The sequence below is a fragment of the Triticum aestivum genome, chromosome 3B (assembly GCF_018294505.1).
Source record: "Triticum aestivum cultivar Chinese Spring chromosome 3B, IWGSC CS RefSeq v2.1, whole genome shotgun sequence".
Taxonomy (NCBI): Eukaryota; Viridiplantae; Streptophyta; class Magnoliopsida; order Poales; family Poaceae; genus Triticum; species Triticum aestivum.
The window spans coordinates 424,441,911-424,460,643 of NC_057801.1; positions in this window are offsets into that span (position 1 = coordinate 424,441,911).

The following is an 18,733-nucleotide window of genomic DNA, read 5'->3' on the forward strand; positions in this document are numbered from 1 at the left end:
TTTCATTAAGTAGATATACCCATATCTGCTCAAATCATCTAGGAAGGTCAGAAAATAACGATACCCGCCATGAGCATCTACACTCATTGGACTACATACATCAGTATGTATTATTTCCAATAAGTCGGTAACTCGTTCCATTTTTCCGGAGAACGAAGTTTTAGTCATCTTGCCTATATGGCACGGCTCGCAAGTATCAAATGATTCATCATCAAGTGATCCAAAAGTCCATCTTTATGGAGTTTCTTCATGCGCTTTACACCGATATGACCCAAACGGCAGTGCCACAAATAAGTTGCACTATCATTATCAACTTTTCATCTTTTGGCATCAATATTTTGAACATGTCTATCACTACGATCGAGATCCAACAAACTATTTTCATTGGGTGTATGACCATCGAAGGTTTTATTCATATAAACAGAAGAACAATTATTCTCTGACTTTAAATGAATAACCGTATTGCAATAAACATGATCAAATCATATTCATGCTCAACGCAAACACTGAATAACATTTATTTAGTTTCAATATTAATCCCGAAAGTATAGGGAGTGTGCGATGATGATCATATCAATCTTGGAACCACTTCCAACACACATCATCACTTCACCCTTAACTAGTCTCCGTTCATTCTGCAACTCCCGTTTCGAGTTACTAATTTTAGCAATTGAACCGGTATCAAATACCCAGGGGTTGCTATGAACACTAGTAAAGTACACATCAATAATCTGTATATCAAATATACCTTTGCTCACTTTGCCATCCTTCTTATCCACCAAATATTTGGGGTAGTTCCGCTTCCAGTGACCATTTCCTTTGCAGTAGAAGCACTCAGTTTCAAGCTTAGGTTCAGCTTTGGGATTCTTCACGGGAGTGACAACTTGCTTGCCATTCTACTTGAAGTTCCCTTTCTTTCCCATTGCCCTTTTTCTTGAAACTAGTGGTCTTATTGACCATCAACACTTGATGCTCCTTTTTGATTTCTACCTCCGCAGCCTTTGGCATTGCGAAGAGCTCGGGAATAGTCTTGTTCATCCCTTGCATAATATAGTTCATCACAAAGCCTTTATAGCTTGGTGGCAGTGATTGAAGAACTCTCTCAATGACACTATCATCAGGAAGATTAACTCCCAGTTGAGTCAAGTGGTTATGGTACCCAGACATTCTGAGTATGTGTTCACTGACAGAACTATTCTCCTTCATCTTTAGCTTTAGAACTTGTCAGAGACTTCATATCTCTCAACTCGGGTATTTGCTTGAAATATTAACTTCAACTCCTGGAACATCTCATATATTCCATGATGTTCAAAATGTCTTTGAAGTCCCGATTCTAAGCCGTTAAGCATGGTGCACTAAACTATCAAGTAGTCATCATATTGAGCAAGCCAAACGTTCATAACATCTACATCTGCTCCTGCAATAGGCCTATCACCTAGCGGTGCATCAAGGACATAATTCTTCTGTGCAGCAATGAGGATACACCTCATATCACGGACCTAGTACGCATCATTGCTACTATCATCTTTCAACTTAGTTTTATCTAGGAACATATAAAAACATAGGGAAGCTATAACGCCAGCTATTGATCTACAACATAATTTGCAAAATACTATCAGGCCTAAGTGCATGATAAATTGAACTTCAATTAATCATATTACTTAAGAACTCCCACTTAGATAGACATCCCTCTAGTCATCTAAATGATCACGTGATCCAAATCAATTAAACCATGTCCAATCATCATGTGAGATGGAGTAATTTTCAATGGTGAACATCACTATGTTGATCATATCTACTATATGATTCACGCTCGACCTTTTGGTCTCAGTGTTCCGAGGCCATATCTTCATATGCTAGGCTCGTCAAGTTTAACCCGAGTATTCTGCGTGTGCAAAACTGGCTTGCATCCGTTGTATGCGAACGTAGAGCTTATCACACCCGATGATCACGTGGTGTCTCAGCACGACGAACTATAGCAACGGTGCATACTTAGGAAGAACACTTATACCTTGAAATTTAGTAAGGGGTCATCTTATAATGCGACCGCCGTACTAAGAAAAATAAGATGCATAAAAGATAAACATCACATTCAATCAAAATATGTTACATGATATGGCCATCATCATCTTGTGCTCATGATCTCCATCACCGAAGCATCGTCATGATCTCCATCATCACCGGCGTGACACCTTGATCTCCATCATAGCATCGTTGTCGTCTCGCCAACTTTGTTACTATGATTATCGCTACCGCTTAGTGATAAAGTAAAACAATTACATGGCGATTGCATTGCATACAATAAAGCGACAACCATATGGCTCTTGCCAGTTGTCAATAACTTTGTTACAAAACATGATCATCTCATACAACAATTTATATCACATCATGCCTTGACCATATCACATCACAGCAAGCCCTGCAAAAACAAGTTAGACGTCATCTACTTTGTTGTTGCAAGTTTTACGTGGCTGCTACGGGCTTCTAGCAAGAACCGTTCTTACCTACGCATCAAAACCACAACGATTTTTCCTCAAGTGTGTTGTTTTAACCTTCAACAAGGACCAGGCGCTGCCACACTCGATTCAACTAAAGCTGGAGAAACAGACACCCACTAGCCACCTGTGTGCGAAGCACGTCGGTAGAACCAGTCTCATGAACGCAGTCATGTAATGTCGGTCTGGGCCCCTTCATCCAACAATACTGCCGAATCAAAGTATGACATGTTGGTAAGTAGTATGACTATTATCATCCACAACTCTTTGTGTTCTACTAATGCATATCACATCTACGCATAGACCTGGCTCTGATACCACTGTTGGGGAACGCAATAATTTCAAAAAAAACTTCCTACGATCACGCAAGATCTATCTAGGTGATGCATAGCAACGAGGAAGAGTGTGTCCACATACCCTCATAGACCGAAAGCGGAAGCGTTATGTAACGCGGTTGATGTAGTCGAACGTCTTTGTGATCCAACCGATCAAGTACCGAACACATGGCACCTCCGTGATCTGCACGCATTCAGCTCGATAACGTCCCTCGAACTCTAGATCCAGCTGAGGCCGACGAAGAGTTCCTTTAGCACGACGGCATGGTTACGGTGATGATGAAGTTACCGGCGCAGGGCTTCGCCTAACCACTACGATGATATGACCGAGGTGGAAATCTGTGGAGGGGGGCACCGCACACGGCTAAAAGATCAATTTGATCAACTTGTGTGTCTATGGGATGCCCCCTGGCCACGTATATAAAGGAGGGGAGGGAAGAGGTGGCCGCCAAAGGGGGCGCACCAGGTGTGGGGAATCCTACTAGGACTCCCCAGTCCAAGTAGGATTCCCTCCTCTTTCCTATTCCTAGTAGGAGAAGGAGGGAAGGAGGAAGAGGGGAGAAGGAAGGAGGGGGCGCCGCCCCCTCCTAGTCCAATTCAGACCAGCCCATGGGGGGGCACCCCTTGAGGCCCTTCTCTCCATTCCCGTATGGCCCTTTAAGGCCCATTACTTCCCCGGCGAATTCCCGTAACTCTCTGATACTCCGAAAAATACCTGAATTACTCGGAACCTATCTGATGTCTGAGTATAGCCTTCCAATATATCGATATTTATGTCTCTACCATTTCGAGACTCCTCGTCATGTCCGTGATCTCATCCGGGACTCCAAACAAACTTCGGTCATCAAATCACATAACTAATAATACAAATCGTCATCGAATGTTAAGCGTGCGGACCCTACGGGTTCGAGAACTATGTAGACATGACCGATACACATCTCCGGTCAATAACCAATAGCGAAACCCGGATGCTCATATTGGCTCCTACATATTCTATGAAGATCTTTATCGGGCAAACCGCATAACAACATACGTTGTTCCCTTTGTCATTGGTATGTTACTTGCCCGAGAATCGATCGTCGGTATCATCATACCTAGTTCAATCTCGTTATCGGCAAGTCTCTTTACTCATTCCATAATGCTTCATCCCGCAACTAACTCATTAGCCACATTGCTTGCAAGGCTTATAGTGATGAGCATTACCGAGACGGCCCACAGATACCTCTCTGAAACACGGTGTGACAAATCCTAATCTCGATCTATGCCAACCCAACAAACACCTTCAGAGACACCTGTAGAGCATCTTTATAATCATCCATTTACGTTATGACGCTTGATAGCACACAAAGTGTTCCTCCGGTATTTGGGAGTTGCATAGTCTCATAGTCTGAGGAACATGTATAAGTCATGAAGAGAGCCGTAGCAATGAAACTGTAATGATCATAATGCTAAGCTAACGGATGGGTCATGTCCATCACATCATTCTCCTAATGGTGTGATCCCGTTCATCAAATGACAACACATGTCTATGGTTAGGAAACATAACCATCTTTGATTAATGAGCTAGTCAAGTAGAGGCATACTATGGACACTATGTTTCGTCTATGTATTCACACATGTACTAGGTTTCCAGTTAATACAATTCTAGCATGAATAATAAAAATTTATCATGAAATAAGGAAATAAATAATAACTTTATTATTGCCTCTAGGGAATATTTCCTTCAGGAGGACTAATGGGACACTTGGGACGCGACAAGACTTTCGCCATGCTCTCCAAGAACTACTTTTGGCCCAAGATGTTCCGTGACGTCTCACGCTACACCAATCGATGCTCTACATGTCGCAAAGCTAAGTCTGAAGCTCAATCCCATGGTCTATATATGCCACTCCCAATTCCATATCATCCATGGGAAGATATTAATATGGATTTTGTGCTTGGTTTGCCTAGAACTAGAAATGGCAAAGATCCCGCATTTGTTGTTGTGGCCGATTCTCTAAAATGGCTCATTTCATCCCATGCAACAAGATAGGCGATGCTTCACATGTTGCAAATCTTTTTTGTAGGGAAATCTTGTGCCTACATGGAGTGCCAAAGTCTATTGTCTCGGGCCGCGATGTCAAGTACTTGAGCTACTTTTGGAAGACCCTATGCACCAAGCTCAGAATCAAGCTCTTGTTCTCTTCGGCATACCATCCACAAACCGACCGCCAAACGGAGGTCACGAACCGGACACTCTCCACTCTACTATGCGTGTTGATCAAGAAGAACATCAAGGAATGGGAAGAGTGCCTACCCATCACCGAGTACGCCTACAATCGCAAGACACAATACTACCGGCAAGTCCCCCTTCGAGGTCGTCTACGGCTTCAACCCGTTGTCCCCATTGGACATTCTACCTCTTCCACTACAAGAGCGCATCGACATGGACGCGAATGCACGAGTGATCTATGTCAAGAAGGTGCACGAAGATATAAGGAACACCATCGAACGCCAAGTACAACGCCTCGCGACCAAGCTCAACATCAACAAGCAAACCATGATATTCAACATTGGAGATCTTGTGTGACTACACCTTTGCAAGGACCGCTTACCCAACAAATGCAAGTCCAAGCTTCTACTATGAGTCCAAGCTTCTCACCAAGTGCCTAGTGGACCCATGACACGAGCACGTGCAAGAGCTCTCAAAACCGAGGTGACATCACTCCTCTTGCAACTCCCTTTCGAATCACGTGAGACATGGCTACTACCTCAAACGGAGATGCTTTGCATACTCAGGTACCAAGGAGTTAGCCATGGAGAAGCTAAGGAGCAAGGAGGATCGAAAGAGGAGGACATGCGCAAAGACGCAGAAGAAATCAACAAAGTCTGAGGCTGGCCGAACAATCCGGACGAGGTCCCGGACGATCCAGATAGAGCCCGGACGGTCTGGACCCCAGTCTGGACGGTCCGGCAAATCCATTTGAGAGCACCCGAAGCTGCACCCCGAAGCCGGATCATCCGGATGGAGTCCCGGATCATCCGGACCCAGCCGTACATCCTGACCCCCCCCCCTCCAGACATCCGGGCCGCCTCCTACCTCCTTGCCACGTCCGAACCATCCGAACCATCTCCTAGATCATCCGGGTCCCTGAAGCCCGGATAGTCCGGACCCCCGCCTGTGCGCGTGGGCCGAGGCCAATGTACCCCTTCGTCCCTTTGCCTATATAAATGACTCATCCGCCACTTTTCTAGGGTTAGCATAGATTTAGCTCATTTGAGATAGAGCTTTGCTCATCCATCTGAATCTACTCCATCGAGAGAGATCGCGACCTGTACGGAGAAGATCCACCTTGGATTCAAGACCCCTTCATGGGAAGACCCCTCAAGACCTCCTCACAGAGATGAACTAGTTATCATTTGTATCGTCCTTTGTTGATCGTGGATCGTGTATCTTTTTGTGTTTCGAGGATCTAGCACATGTGTAATCGAATCTTATTGGTTTGAGTGATTCTCTCATTTTCCCCTCGTGTTCTTCACGAAATTCGCTCCAATCATGAAAGATCGAGAATCTAGGGTTCTACCCTACATCAGTACCCATGGACAAACTCTTCACTGAGCATAGAACATAATACCAGTACCAAAAGTATACTCCAAGATTATATAAAGATTATGCGCACAAATGAAAAATGCAGCTTATGATTACAAAAGTGTTGATCATATAAAGCTTACGCACACAAATGAAAAATGCAGCTTATGATTACAAAAGTGTTGATGATAATATACAGTACCTGAATAAGTGTGGAGCCAACCACCATCTTGTAACCTTTAAATGGATCAGGAATTACACCGAAGGTCTCCATTTTAGGCGCAGAGACCACAATTATTTGTGAAGGTGCATAACGATAATCAAGGAGCAGTCGTTGGAGTGAAGGGGCGTCTTTGATGATGAGCTCCTCTCCTTTAAAGAAAATTCCAATGCTTACAGGTGAGGCGACTTTATTTGGAGACAACAAATACGGATTTCTTTTCCAAAAACAAGCAGCAAGCGCTCCAAGGCAGGGCAACAGGAGTGGATGATGTTGTGTAGTGAGGCCTCCGACAGATCGACCACCACAAGCGCGAGTTTTTTTAGCAGTGGGAGTCGAAGCATTTGTACCAGATTGTCTGGTAGATGACACCGGGCCAGGGTGGTGGTGTGGAGAGAGGAGGAAAACCATGCGATGGACACTAGTGGTGAGGGCACAGCTACAACGCTTGGTGGACAACTATTTGCATAGTGATGGTAGAACTCAAGATGTTGAAGTTTTCTGAATTAACGGGATGTCAGCCAGGCGTTCAGTGTGCAGGGTATGTGCAGCAGGCAGCATGCTGGGATGCATAGGCATTGAACGGAGCCCTGGTGGGAGGAGATGATGGCTCCATGGAGTTCAAAATCATGAACGACAAATAGCCAGCAACATTCAAGATTAAGAGGTGCGGTGCGCCACAGAGCGCGCCACCGAGATTTGAGGACATGTGTGCAACAACCATCCTTGGTGGGGAGAAGGAAGATGATCTCCCCAAGGATGGCATCCAGGAGATCGCTGATGCGGTCCGCCCGATATTCTATGGGTTCCTCATATCCAGGGGGCATGGCCGCTTCTACCCGCACTACCGAGTGCAGGATCTACAGCCGGCGGCGCCGCTAGCCGGAGCCTCATCTGTGTACTTAGCAATCTGAAAGAAAAAAAAGGCAGAAACATACATGTAGGACATTCAAAATCAATTCTCAAAATCTGGAAGAAAAAAGGGCACAAGCATATATGTAGGACATTCGAAATCAATTCTCAAGATCTAGCTACGAATTATTAGCACGCACGCTAACCCTAGTCAAAATATTAGCAAAACAATCATTTGTACAAAACAAACAGTCAATCACTAACCATAGATACCATTCAAACAATCAATACGCTACACGGATCTAACGAATCTTACTCTGATTTCATGGACTGGTGAACATAACCAAGGGTTTCTGTTCCCAACAAAGGGGGGGGGCTAACCAGTTTTTCGTCGGAGTCGAAGTTGTTGCTAGAGTAGCTGTGGACCTCCAGCTCCGGATGGGGAGGCACGACAACGACAACGAAGTCAAGGTCGTGCTGCTTCCCGTGCGAGACCTCGTCGGCGGCGACAGCAACCTCGGTTCCCAGCTTCATGTGTTGTGCAGGTGCTTCACCAGCCTCGGCGTCGCCACTCCCACCGATGGTGCATTTCGGCAAAATCCTAATACACTCCATGTGGCAGTGACAACTGTGGACGGGGTGTGCGGCCGCCTATTATGACCAGTGGATCAGGCGCGCCATTAATATGGAGCAATGGGAGCGAGATGGCGGCAGTCAAAGGGTTGGCTCGCCTCCCGGTGAGCCTGCGCAGTGGCATGCTGGCACGCCTACCGTCATTTCATACAACTACTAGCACGCCCCATGGTGAGTACGTAGCGAACACGCGTATGCCTCTGCCTCCTGGACTGCCTGCTAGCATGCATCTCGTCAACTCACGCATGCTCGTACGGCACACGGGACGCGTGCGCGGCCCGTATTATATTGAATTTGCCTTTTTGATGATTAATTTTGCCGCTTTATTGCTTAACCGAAGCACGGCACTTACATTGTTGGTCTAACGCACACGGTTGGAATAAAGAGTTTGTTTGCGATATTGGTTGATAATTATTTATAATTTCCTGTATGTAAGAAGATTATATCAAAACTTGTCTCAAATTTGAAAAAAAAATCACAGTCTATTGGTGTCCATATGACACCACGATAAGTTTCAAGAGTTTCAACTTAGTTTTGGATTTATTGGATTTTAAAATCAAGATTCTCGATGTTAGAAATTTCTTGCATCAGGACTAAACATGCACCCAGGGTCACGTACACATATGATTTTGCAATCCATTTTTGTGCACTATCACGGGTCTCATGTAGATCAAATTGATTTATACACATTTAAATCCCTGGGAAATCAATCAATGTATAAAAAACGGACAAATGTTATCTATTTTTTTCAATTTTCAACAATAAACTCCTTTGGTTGCATGTTCGCTACAAAAAAAGTTTGACATGCATCTTTGGGCCACATGCACGCGGTTGTCCTAGGACACTCACTCATGTGGGCCCACGAGGTTGCCGTCCAGCACTATGACATGCGATGAGAGAGGTTAATTTGACCAACAAGGATGGTCTTTTTTTTGTTATACGTACGGTAGTAGTAATATATAGTACGCGTTGAAGAGGGTGGCCGGGGGAAAAACTACGCGTCATATAGGATACTCACTCGTGTGCGATGCTTCCATCCGTGGGCCCACGAGGTTGTCTTCCATCACTTTGACCTAACAAGGAGGTTTATTTTTTGGTTGTGTTGCGGTAGGAGTATATAGTACATGTCTAAGAGGGGATGAGGGGGTCGGGGCAGCACATATATACTACAGACACGTCATGGATCGATCTCGCTCCATGTGGGGAATTTTCGGTTTCCGAGGCAGGTGCCGCAAATAAGTTGTGCATATTGGGTATTAAAAACATCACCAACACATTGGGCCAAGTGCATACGATGGTTGTCACTCATTCGCCTGCGACTCTTCCCTCCATGGGCCCGCGAGGTCGTAGTCCATCTAATATATGAAACAGCGAGAAAGGTAATTTGTCGAACAAGGAGGATTAATTTTGGGTTGTGTTACGGTACGTAGGAGTATATATTACGCATCAAAGAGGGGAGGGGGCAACATATATATACTACATGTCATGAACCTCGGTTCGTGTGGGGGACTTAAAGGTTTCCGAGGCAGGTGCCACATCAAAGTTTTGCATATATATTAGGTATTCATCACAACCACACATCTCCATACATGTGTTTGGCCCACAAGAAAGCGATGGTGGTTGTCCTCTAGCACTCACTCACGGGGTTATCAGCGAGATGCTTCATCCATCTCTGTGTGCCTGCTTGGTCAATCACTTCGACCGGCAGCAATAGAGGTTAATTTCACTTATAATTAGGAGTAAATTTTGGTTCGTCTTATACGGTTCGGTGCATGTAACTATACTTCGCGCACATGTGTACGCACGAATCCCTCCCACTGGGTCGAAGTGGGGGGGGGGGGCGACCACGCGACGCATCATGAAACCAGATCTGTGTGGGGACTGTGCGATTTTTGACGCATGGATGTGCCACATCAAAATGTTGTGCTTTTGGTATTCAAACATATATGCATGCATCACGCATGTCCATACAAATGTTTGGGGCGCATACATGGAGTGGTTGTCTTTGGACACTGTCCCTTGCTTGGTTATCATCGACGGCCTATATATATTCATGGACCTGCGTGGACGTCCATTACTTCGACCAACAACGCGAGAGAGGTTACCAGGGTGGATTCTTCTTCTCTTGGTTCGCGTTACCGTATAGTCGTATGTCGATCATGGTGAGATTCGAGACCTAAGTTAGAGGGCTCTCATACACATGAATCCATATATATATATAGTATACTACGCGTCATGAACCCTCGCTCCGTGTGGGGACTTTCCGGTTCCAAAAGCACGTTGCCACATCAAAGTTGTGCATTGTGTATATACAAACACCACATGACACTTCATACATATGTTTGGACCACATGCACACAGTGGTTGTCTTCAGACACTCCCTCCCGTGGTTATCAGCGACAAGCTAGCCTATTTTGTGGGGCCGCATGTGCAACGTCAATGCATGACTTTGACCCAACAAAAAAGAGAGGTTATATGACCAAGGTGGTGATTCCTTACAATACGACTTGGTAAGATGCCCCCTCCCACCGACTCAAAGTGTGTGGGGTGGCACAGTACTACTTCGTACTAGATGAACCTCCGTGGGGTCAGGGATGTCCGGTTAATTTTTGATGCACATGTGCCACATCAAATTTGTGATTTGGTTATTTAAATATCATACCACATCGCTTTCACACACACACACGCACACACACACATCGGGCCACCCGCATGTCGGTGGGAAATGACACATATGGGATCACAAGGATCCCTACTGCGGTTGCAGGGCGCTGGGTGGTGAGAAGAGCGGGATCAGTAGTTAGTACAAGCACGCGGGTCGTTTACCCAGGTTCGGGCCGCAGAGATGCGTAATACCCTAGTCCTGCTTTGATGTGTATATTTGTGTTCTTGAGGTTCTTGAACTAGCTAGAGTGAGCGTAACTTGTCCAAAAATATGAATCCTTCTCTTGGATGCCTTGGGCCTCCTTTTATAGGCAAGGGGATCGCCACAGTGCCACACATGAGGTGGCATCGGGGTACTGTGATTAAGCCTATCCCTTGCCATTATGGGACAAAGTGCATTTAATGCGCCCCTGACGTGTCCCCTTCACTTTATTGCTGCTTCGCCCTGCCTCGACACGCGCCTGGGCCAGCGAGGCGGTAGTGCCATGTAGGCTGGCTAGCTGCTGAGGTGGCGCGGTGGTAGGGTCTTCACGAAGATTTGCATGCCACCATGTAGGCATGCGCTGAGTTGGCCGAGAAGCCTTGTGCCGACACGCAGGTGCCTGCCCAGCTGGCGGGCTGGCAGCTGCATGGGAGTGGTGGCAAAATCTTGGCGGGTGCGGGCCTGGCTATGGCCTCGCGGACGTCCCCGGCAAGGGCCTTGCTGGGGCCCCGGCAAGGGTCTTGCCGTGGTGCTGCGGTCGTCCCCGGTAAGGATCTTGCCGGGGGTCTTGTGGGCTTCCTCGGCAAGGATCTAGCCGAGGTTCGTCGTCTTCTACTCTTCTGATTTGGAGTATTATCCTTGTCTTCACAAAGATCTGCATGCCATCATGGTGGCTCCTCCAGAGCCTTGGTCCCAACGCGGCTGGTGGCGCTGGAGGAACCAGGGCTCAAGGATGGCGTGCTCTGCTGGCGTTGGGTAGGCTGCCCCGGCAAGGCCCTTGCCGGGGCCGTGGAGGCCGCCCTGGCATGGACCTTGCCGGGGGAAACCACTTCGCCTTCTTGCTCTTTATGCCTTTGTCTTGGCATTGCTTGGGTCATCTTGTGGCTCTGATTTCCTGTCTCTGCCCTGCTTAAGTGTGGTCGTCCGCGCGGCTCTGACTGCCCGTGCACAAATAAGGGGTACAAAAGAGCGCCCCTACTTTGGTACACCGACAGGAGCCCCCGGGCCTGGTCCACACATAAGCACGACACGTTGTTGGGCCAGGCCTAGAATGGTGCGCAGGCAGGCGGGGCGTTTTTTTTACCGCGGTAACTTTCCGTTCGCTACGCTTCCCCATGATGACCGTTGAATTTGCGATGTGGGGGCGTGCTGAAAGTGCAACTATCCCTAGGTGATTTTGGTAATTCATAACAACATATAGCTCATTGAGCTAATGCTATTCCAAGACTATTATTTCAGGAAAGCTCAATGAATGGCATGGCATGGATGATGAAAGTGGATCCCTCAAAATACTAAGGACAAAGGATTGGCTCAAGCTCAAAAGCTCAAGACTCTTCATTTTACATTTTAGTGATCCAAGATCACATTGAGTCTATAGGAAAAGCCAATACTATCAAGAAGGGATGAGGTGTTGCTTAATGAGCCTCTTGCTTCATGTGCTTAGTGATATGCTCCAAAACCCTCAACTACTTTCCCACATCCACAAATGACCTAAACCCAAAGCCAAAATCGGTCACACCGATTCTTTCTATCCGGCGCCACCGATTCCAAAAGTCATAGCCACTGCCACAAACCCTAAGCAAATCGGTCCTACCGATAGGGATCTCGGTCTCACCGAGATGGGGCTGCAATCTCTCTGTTTCCCTTCATAACGTTTCAGTCTAACCGAAGTGAGCGATCGGTCCCACCGAGATTGCAATGTAAACTCTCTGTTTCCTTTTTGTAACATTTCGGTCTCACTGAAAAGAGCAAATCGGTCCCACCGAGTTTACCTGACCAACTCTTTGGAAAGCTTATTACCAAAATCGGTTTCACCGAGTTTGTGTAATCGGTCTCACCGAGATTACGTTATGCCCTAACCCTAACCAAATCGGCCTCACCGAGATGCATGTCAGTCCCACCGAAAATCACTAACGGTCACTAGGTTTACTAAATCGGTCCGACCGAGTTTAACGATTCGGTCCTAAATTGTGTGTAACGGCTAGATTTTGTGTGGAGGCTATATATACCCCTCCACCTCCTCTTCATTCGTGGGGAGAGCCATCAGAACGAACCTACACTTCCAACTTACCATTTCTGAGAGAGAACCACCTACTCATGTGTTGAGGCCAAGATATTCCATTCCTACCATATGAATCTTGATCTCTAGCCTTCCCCGAGTTGCTTTCCACTCAAACCCTCTTTCCACCAGATCCAAATCCTATGAGAGAGAGTTGAGTGTTGGGGAGACTATCATTTGAAGCACAAGAGCAAGGAGTTCATCATCAATGCACCATTTGTTACTTCTTGGAGAGTGGTGTCTCCTAGATTGGCTAGGTGTCACTTGGGAGCCTCCGACAAGATTGTGGAGTTGAACCAAGGAGTTTGTAAGGGCAAGGAGATCGCCTACTTCGTGAAGATCTACCGCTAGTGAGGCAAGTCCTTCGTGGGCGACGGCCATGGTGGGATAGACAAGGTTGCTTCTTCGTGGACCCTTCGTGGGTGGAGCCCTCCGTGGACTCACGCAGCCGTTACCCTTCGTGGGTTGAAGTCTCCATCAACGTGGATGTACGATAGCACCACCTATCGGAACCACGCCAAAAACATCCGTGTCTCCAATTGCGTTTGAATCCTCCAAACCCTTCCCTTTATTTCCTCTGCCTATACACTCTTTGCATGCTTGCTTGAATTGTGTGATGATTGCTTGACTTGTCCTAAAATAGTTAAAATCTGCCAAACTCTAAAATTGGGAAAAGGTTGAGTTTTTTATTGGTCAAGTAGTCTAATCACCCCCCCCCCTCTAGACATACTTCAAGGTCCTACAAGTGGTATCACAGCATTGGTCTCCATTTTCTTTTATTTCCATAGCTTTTGGTGGTCATAGCCTTGGTTTCACAACCTAGGAGAGTATGGCGTCTAGCGAGGGAAATTATCACCGTAGAGGTCCTTACTTTGATGGTACTAATTTTGCTAGTTGGAAGCATAAGATGAAAATGCATATTCTTGGACATAACCCCACCGTTTGGGCAATTATTTGTATTGGCTTGCAAGGTGAATTCTTCGACGGGAGAGAACCAAACCGTGAAGCTAATGCGGAAGAATTGAAGATGCTGCAATACAACGCTCAAGCATGTGACATCATCTTCAACGGATTGTGCCCCGAAGAATTCAACAAAATCAGCCGTCTTGAGAATGCAAAGGAAATTTGGGATACTTTGATTGATATGCATGAAGGTACCGAGTCCGTCAAGGAATCCAAGTTGGATGTGCTCCAAAGTCAGCTTGACAAGTTCAAAATGAAGGATGGTGAAGGTGTCGCTGAAATGTACTCTAGGCTTGCTCTTATCACAAATGAGATTGCCGGCTTAGGGAGTGAAGAGATGACCGACAAATTCATCATCAAGAAAATCCTAAGAGCATTGGATGGAAAGTATGATACCGTGTGCACATTGATCCAAATGATGCCAAACTACAAAGATCTCAAGCCAACGGAAAGTCATTGGAAGGATTGTTGCTCATGAGATGTCACTCAAGGATAAGGAGGAACTTCACAACAAGTCAAGTGGTGCTTACAAAGCCTCAAGTGAAGCCCCCACATCATCAAGTGAGAAACCAACCTTCAATGAAGAATTGAGCTTAATGGTGAAGAACTTCAACAAATTCTACAAAAGTAGAAGCAAAGAAAGAAGCTCCAAGTCAAGGTCTTACAATGACAAGAGATCTTCTAGTCGAGAGCGCAATTGCTACAATTGTGGGAGACCCGGACACTACTCCAATGAGTGTACGGCACCCTACAAAAGAAGAGAAGATTCTCCAAGAAGAAGGAGCAAAAGAGAAGAATCACCACCAAGAGAGAGGAGGAGTAGAGATGATCGTTATGAACGAAGACCCTCACGGAGAAGTAAGGATTCGGAAAGAAAGGACAAGTCATCAAGGAGCTACACAAAACGAAGACATCAAGCTCATGTTGGTGAATGGGTTTCCGGCTCCGACTCCGACAATCACTCCGAGAGAAGCTATCACTCCGACTCCGAATATACTCAAGATGAAGGTGTTGCCGGTCTAGCACTTGTGTCAACCAACTCCTACGACATATTTGACTCACCAAATGAAGGTGTTGGAAGATGCTTCATGGCCAAAGGTCCAAAGGTAACACATCCCGAGTATGTTGATTTTAATAGTGATGAAGATGACTTGCTTGTGGATGATGATTTACTTGTTGACAACTCTAGTGATGAATACTATGATGAAACGTCAATTAATCATGCTAATCAAACGAATGACAATGATAAGGAGAAAATTGAGCTTCTAACTAAAGAACTAAACACTCTTAAGTTGGCTCATGAAACTATCTTCGAAGATCATCGAGAACTTTTAAGGGCTCATGAGAAGTTACGCTTTGAAAAGCTCAATCTTGAGCAAGAGCATGAGTTCTTAAAGGCAATCAATGATGATCTCCGCAAGAAAAGTTCTTCTTACATTGCCAAGCGTTTACTCTTATCTACTTACATGCCTCAAGTCAAGTCTAGTAACAAGTACAAGAAAGATACTTCCTCTAGTAGTAACAATAATAATGTCAAATCCAATGTTGTTGCTTCTAGTAGTTCTCTTGATTCCACTAATGATTCTCTTAGCCAAGTTACACTTGAGCAAGAAAATAGTTTATTGAAGGGAATTATAGAGAAAGGTGTTTACAAGAGCCTTGCCGGGAGTAAGCAATTCGAGGAAATTGTACGCAAGCAAGGAAGGCACCGGAAGAATCAAGGTGTTGGTTTTGAACGAAAGTTCAACGCCAATGGAGTTGAGTGGGAAGAAGATCAATACCCCAAGACAAAGTTTGTTCCTCAACAAGAGAAGTATGATCCTACTTCCTTCAAGGGGACACAAGCTCAAGATGATCTTCCACCACAAGACCACAAGAACAAAGGCAAGGACAAGCTTCAAGAAGAGATTGATGCATTTGAAGAAGCACCTAAAGCCTCGTTCAAGTTGGGTCCCCAAGACTACGTCAAGTTCTACTTCATCAAGTACAACTACAACTCCAAGGATTCCCATCAAGATGATGTGGATCCCGAAGAAGAAGAACTAGAGAGTTCTTGAGGGTGACTCCGCCAACATTCTTCACTCATATCATTTTGGCAAGAACAAGTGCAATCAACTTTCACATCTTGCACTAGTTCAAGGAGTCACAAACCCTCATGTTGGTAAGGCAAGGGACAAGGTAACCTAATGTTTTCATGGACATCATCTTGTGTGTGCATCACTCTATGTCTATGGATATTCTTGTTTGTTCCTTGTGGGACTAACCCATGTAGGCAAGTTGAAAGTGCAACTCACTCCAAAGGATTGCTCCAAATGATCTACATCAACATTGAGCATCTACATCTTCAACACCTACATGAAGTCATCATCGACAAAACCCAAGGTTAGTTCATCCCTCTAAGGGGGGATCTCACATCTAGGGGGAGCTTAACTCTAAGAATTGAGTCAAAGCAACTCTAATGGTGTGAACACATTAATGCATTATGTAAAAGTGGTAACCCCACTTGAGCTTAAACGATGAGTATGACCTATGATCAAATGTTCTCATTTGACTCCTAAGTCAATATACTCATATATAGATGACCTAGTCATCGCCAATTGCTTGATAGATGCTAAAATTGGTTGTGCATGCTTTGCCACATATTTCAATTGCCATCTTATTGTGTGAGCATGTTGGTGCATATTTTACTCATTCAAGGACATCCACTTGTTGTTTTGTTTGTTTGGATTCTTTTCTTTGTGCCAAGTGGATGGACAAGAATGCCTAAGAACCTTCTTTAGCTATCTATGCTTTTCTCGTCTCAAACTCTATTCATGCTACATCACAAAATTTGATCAAGTCAGATTCGAACCACTCTGTGTGAGGAGCACTCGGAGTCCCCGATTCGTCATAGACTTAAACTTCCAAAACCTCTTAGTGATTCTCGGTCTGACCGATCCTTCCATTTCGGTCCTACCGAGATCATCAAGTTGATCTGAGTTTTCAATCTCGGTGCAACCGATTTGAACTTTTCGGTCTCACCGATTTGCTGTAACTGAACACAGTTATGCATCTCGGTGCCACCGAGTTGTTCCACTCGGTCACACCGACAGGGTCGAGCTATATATATAGCCACGGGCAAAATTTTGGAAATTTCTCCGAAACCCTTCGCCCGCGCAACAGCTCGCTCTGCCATCGTGGTCTCCGGATCGTCTCCTCGTCGCCAGCAGCCTCCTGTCGCTGGTCTCCGCCGCCGTCAACGGATTTCGTCCCCGCCGTTGCCGCCGTAGCAAGTCCACCGCCAAGTTAGGGTATGGACTTAATCTTTGTGCTATCCACGTCTGATTCCTGGCACATTGTTTTCATATTGATTCTTGCCACGATTGAAACTCTTCTATCCAGCCAAAGTAGTTCATAGATTAGATGTGATTCAAATTTTTAGGTTAGGTTTCCGCCGAAACCATCTCGGACCCACCGAGTTGAAAAACTCGGTCTCACCGATTTGGCTTATGCCATTGCACTAGTGACTCTCGGTCTGACCGAGAATTACTAATCGGTGCAACCGATTTGAGGATTCTGTGAAACCCTAGCAGTCTCGGTACCACCGAACTGAAACTCGGTCCAACCGAGATCATCAGTTTAGGTTCCAAAACTGCTTCGGTATCACCGAGTTTGAAAATCGGTGGATCCGAAATGCTTTCTGTGGAAAACTAAGACTGAACTTTTGAGTCATTCTTTTGCAAAAACCTCTGCATTTTGTGATGCTCATCTTTTCTATCTCATCTATAACTCTTCACAGGGTCAGCAGTCAGCTTTTGCAGTATGTCTGATCAATGCCCCCAAGGAGAATGAGGATGACCTAGACATTTATGCAAAGAAGAAGTTGGGTCACAATTCAATGGCTCACATGTACAAGGAAATTCCAGACAAGGCATTAGAGACTCACAAGTTTGGATCAGTTCACTTTCTGTTGTCAGGGTTGCCAACCATAAATTGGATTCTGAGGCACACTTTGTTGCCCAAGTCAGGTGACCACAACATGATCAGAGGGCATGCCATCAATATGTTGCATTTATTTGATGTGCCACAAAAATTCAAAGTCATGAGCCTTATAGTTGAAACCATAAAGAGGACTGCAGCAGATCATAAGAGGAGCTGTGGATATGCCCCTCAGATTCAAGAATTGATAAACTCAAAAATGGGCACATGAAAATATCAGTTGGATAAGGAACACTTTCCACTTTATCCAGACTTTGAGGACAATGAGGTTGTCATGAATGAAGATGATCCACAATCAGTTCAAGCTCAGGAGAAGAAGGAGAAGGCAAAGAGGGAGAAGGCTGCCAAGATGCCAACTCAAGAGGAGGCATCTGAATATTTCTTGAAAACCAAACAGGAGCAGCTTGGTTACTTGATAGCATCATCTCTGAGGATTGAGAAGGGGTTGGCCACCCTAACTCAAAACCAGGAGAGCCTGGAAAGAATCATGGAACAAAAATTCTATGATCTAGATGTCAAGGTAACTGAGATTCAGTCAGTTGTGGAGCAGTTGCAGGATGACATGCAGGAGAGGAAGGGCAAGACAACCACCAATGTGTTTGCCAGAGTGCCCAGAGCCCAGAGGTCAGTTGCAGTGCCAGTGACAGACACTAGAGCAACAGCTTCAGCACCAGCCACTGCCCCTACAGTTCCAGTGCAACCAGCTCCAGCACCAACTCCTCCAGCTCCATCCACTTCAACTGAAGCCTTCATCCAAGGATCCA